Raw genomic sequence first — 4014 nt, forward strand, 5'->3', positions numbered from 1 at the left:
CATGACGCAACGTGCGTGTGTGGGTGAACGTTTTTACAGCGTCTGTTTTTCCCTGTTTGACAGGTTTAACATAACGTGCGGATCCTAGATCGACTTAGTTATAATTAAAGAATCCCCGCCGCATTGCGGCGGGTCGCAATCCTAGTTCATGTAAATTGTTAATTATATATAGAGTAAATTACGATTTTGGCCCATTATCACTTTTATCTTTTTAATTCAAAAAGCAATCTTTTTAATTCAAAAAGCAATCTTTTAAAATCTGAGTCCCCAACGTCTTTTTTTCTAACCATTTGGCCTCTAAAAGTAAATGGATGAGGTTAGTGTTAGAGGCCAAAAGAGTTAGAAAAAAAGACGTTGGGGACTCAGATGTTAATATATTATTTTTGGGCTAAAAGGGTAAAAGTGATATAACCATAGGGGTTAAAATCGTAATTTACTCGTATATATATTAGAAATAGAAATTAGAAATAGAAATAGAAATGTCTAATATGATTAGAAATTTCAAATTTTCATTGCTTAACCCCTAAACTAGAGTAAGAAAACAAACACATAAAAAAATTTAACTGATACACGCAACTTGCAAAAACTAGAATAGTAGATAACTAGATAATGTCTTCTTAATAAACGTTTATATTTTTTTTCTAAAAAACATTTATAATTTTTTTTGTCGATGTGTGATAGTGTTGTTTTTTTTTATTTATTTTCAAATAAACCTTTTATTTTTTATACTAAAAGCGTTTCGACATAAAAAACCAATTTTAAAAATAACTACATTTTTAGGGAAATATGAAAACTTTTAATGTGATATAAAAAAGGAAATGAGTAATGACAAGTCTAAGAGCGCGGGTGCATTTAGCTTTAATAGAGTTTCAAAATATGAAAGATGATATAGTGTAAGCTTTAAGTGTAGTTAAAGATGAATTAATTGTATATATAAACGATGAGTAAGATTCAAGTTATTATAAATTTATGTAACATCAATATCAGGGCCGAACTATTAGTGTAATTGGGCTTGACGATGGTTTAGGGCCTTCAAAAAAATAGGGCCTCCAAAATTAAAAAAAAAAAAATCTATATTTAAAAGAAAAAGAATATTATATTTACCGTAATATTTGTTAATATTAATATAAGGGTAGTCTGGTGGTAAGAACAAAATTTGGTTTTGTAGAGGGCTGGGTTCGAATGCTACTTGCTACCCATTTTCAAAATTATTAATCACATCACTCATTTTTTTAATAAAGGTTATAAATGCATCTTTTTAAATCACCTCTCTTAATTTAATAAGCTAAAATATTTTGTCCGTACAATTTTTAACATAATATGTCCAAGTAAAGTTTTATTTAAAAAAAAGTCGTTTCTAACTATTAACAATAGTATACTTAAAATAAGTAGCATGTTTTAATTACTTTCACACATAATGCAAGTTATTATTTGTTAGGGGAGTGGGGGCGGAGCGTTATTCCCCAGTGATGGCCAAGAACAACGCGTGATGGACAGGAAGATACCACCGCCACCTCTCGATTTCACACGTGGAACTTTAAGTGGCGTAATAAATTCAACGCATTATGGGGTTAGCATGATAAATGGATGTGAGGGGGTGTCGGGGTTTATTGTTGGGTGTTGTGAGTGATGACCATTGCCACCAAAAAAGGTTGTGAGTGATGGAAAAATAGTTGATGACATGGCGAAACTTGATTGGTTGCTTGTGAGTGATGAAATTTTATCACTAGTGACCACCCCCATTCCTCTTAAGTTAAATTTTTTTAACAACTTAGATTTGATTTATATATTAGATCCTAACATAATTTGATTAGAGAAATTATCTAGTTTATATAATGGTTAAGTGATTTATAAGTTTCTTTCTAATATATTTAATGTGAAATACAAACCAAAATTACAAGGTTAAAAAAATTAAGAAGGCCTCGAATTTTTTATTCGATTTTAGCTCCCAAAATTCTTGGTGGCCCTGAATCCCTGATCAATATTTTAAGTTCAATTAAACAATTTTCTCCTTCATAAATAGAGTACTATATATATAAGGTAGACCAAACATTTCCACCAGAAAACTTGTTCATCCTATTATCAAAAATGGCCACCAAACAACTTCACGTAGTAATGCTTGCAAGTCCCGGCGTTAGCCATTTACTCCCAATATTATTACTCGGCCACCGTCTTGTCACCCACCACAACCTCCATGTCACCGTCCTCGCCGTCACCACCACCGCCACCACCCCACAATCCCTATCCCAACTAATTACTTCCTTCGCCTCCCACCTTTCCGTCATCCAAATCCCGGCTGCCGACATCTCTTGCGTAGTTCCACCTGACGCCAAAGTTGCCACGCAACTTTGCGTTATGATGCGGGAAACAATTCCCTCCATCCGTACCACCATATCCGCGATGGACTCCCATCCCCACGTCCTCGTTGGCGATATTTTCGCCTATGAGTCGTGGGCCATCGCGGAAGAACTCGGGATACCAAAGTACTTGTTTGTAACGGGCACCGCATGGTTCACTGCACTCTTCACATACTCGCCATTGTTGGATAAGCAAGTGGTGGGTCAATATGTTGACAAGAAAGAGCCGTTGGAGATACCCGGCTGTACACCGGTCCGACCGGACGAGGTTGTCGATCCCATGCTGAACCGTGATGATGAGAACTATGCCGTTTACCTAAGCCAAGCAATTGGTGTTACTTTGGCAGATGGAATGTTAATTAACACGTGGGAAGATCTGGAACCTCAAACTCTTAACGCACTACGAACCAATGAAATCTTACGGTCCGTGGTGAAATACAAACCGGTTTACACAGTTGGACCGGTAAACAAAAGATATGAACCGGACGGGTTAAAGGGTGAAGTTGTTGAGTGGCTCGGCAAACAACCGGACCGATCGGTTATATACGTGTCGTTTGGAAGCGAAGGGACCATATCAGCCGAGCAAATAAATGAGTTGGCATGGGGTTTGGAGCTAAGCCGACAAAGATTTGTTTGGGTGGTGCGGTCACCGAATGGACATGTGTCAGATGGATCATTTTTCAAACCTGGTCAATCAGACGCTACACGTGATTATCTTCCAGAAGGGTTTTTGACGCGGACCCAAAAGTTGGGCTTGTGGTGTCATCATGGGCCCCACAGGTGGAGATTTTGAACCACACGTCTGTTGCAGGGTTTTGACGCATTGTGGATGGAACTCAACGTTAGAGAGTGTTACGAATGGAGTGCCGATGATTGCATGGCCATTGTATGCGGAGCAGAAGATGAATGCCGCCATGTTGACGGAGGAGCTGAAGGTGGCGGTGAGGCCGGAGGTGTTGCCCACGAAGAAAGTGGTAGGGAGGGAGGAGGTTGCTAGGATGGTCATGAATTTAGTGGAGGGTGAAGAAGGAAAAGTAATGAAAATTAAAGTAGACATGTTAAAGGAAGGTGCGGAAAATGCAATACGTGAAAACGGTTCATCTTACATATCAATTTGTAAGTTCATTGAAGATTGTTGGTCTCAAATTAAGTAGTTTAAATGTAAGTATGTATGCGAGTAGAGTGTTTGCAATACCCTAAGTGTCTAAATAACTCAGTGTGACAACCCTTCAAATTACATGTATCCGTACGATTAATTAATGTTAATTAAAGTGCTTGATGACTATGTTGAACTACTTAACTGGCTTCTGATTACTGTGTCATACTTACATGTGCTTGTTAACATACTAGTTTTGTGCAGAAAAAGTTACTAAATAGTCTTGTATGCTTCCCTAAGTGTTGGGAATTAAAAGTGTTACAAAAAGATATATAAAAGACACTTTACGACATAACTTAGCACTTTAATTGAACAGTATCAAACCGAACAACCGGACATTACCCGGAACACTAAAATATTGCAAGAAACATTGTTTGTATTTTTTTAAGCTAGTTAGGGTCCCCGAACACCCACTTATAACATTAACTAGATACTTAAAACCTAACTAGTTAACTAACTATTCATTGCAAACCAACTAAACCAACCCCCCCCCCCCCCAAC

At 37.4% G+C, this 4014-nt stretch overlaps 1 pseudogene; it reads left to right on the forward strand.

The window, feature by feature from the left end:
* Positions 1-2065: 2065 nt before the first annotated feature.
* LOC110926051 lies at positions 2066-3601 on the forward strand (annotated as a pseudogene).
* Positions 3602-4014: the final 413 nt, after the last annotated feature.

The sequence above is a fragment of the Helianthus annuus genome, chromosome 7 (genome assembly GCF_002127325.2).
Source record: "Helianthus annuus cultivar XRQ/B chromosome 7, HanXRQr2.0-SUNRISE, whole genome shotgun sequence".
Lineage (NCBI taxonomy): Eukaryota > Viridiplantae > Streptophyta > Magnoliopsida > Asterales > Asteraceae > Helianthus > Helianthus annuus.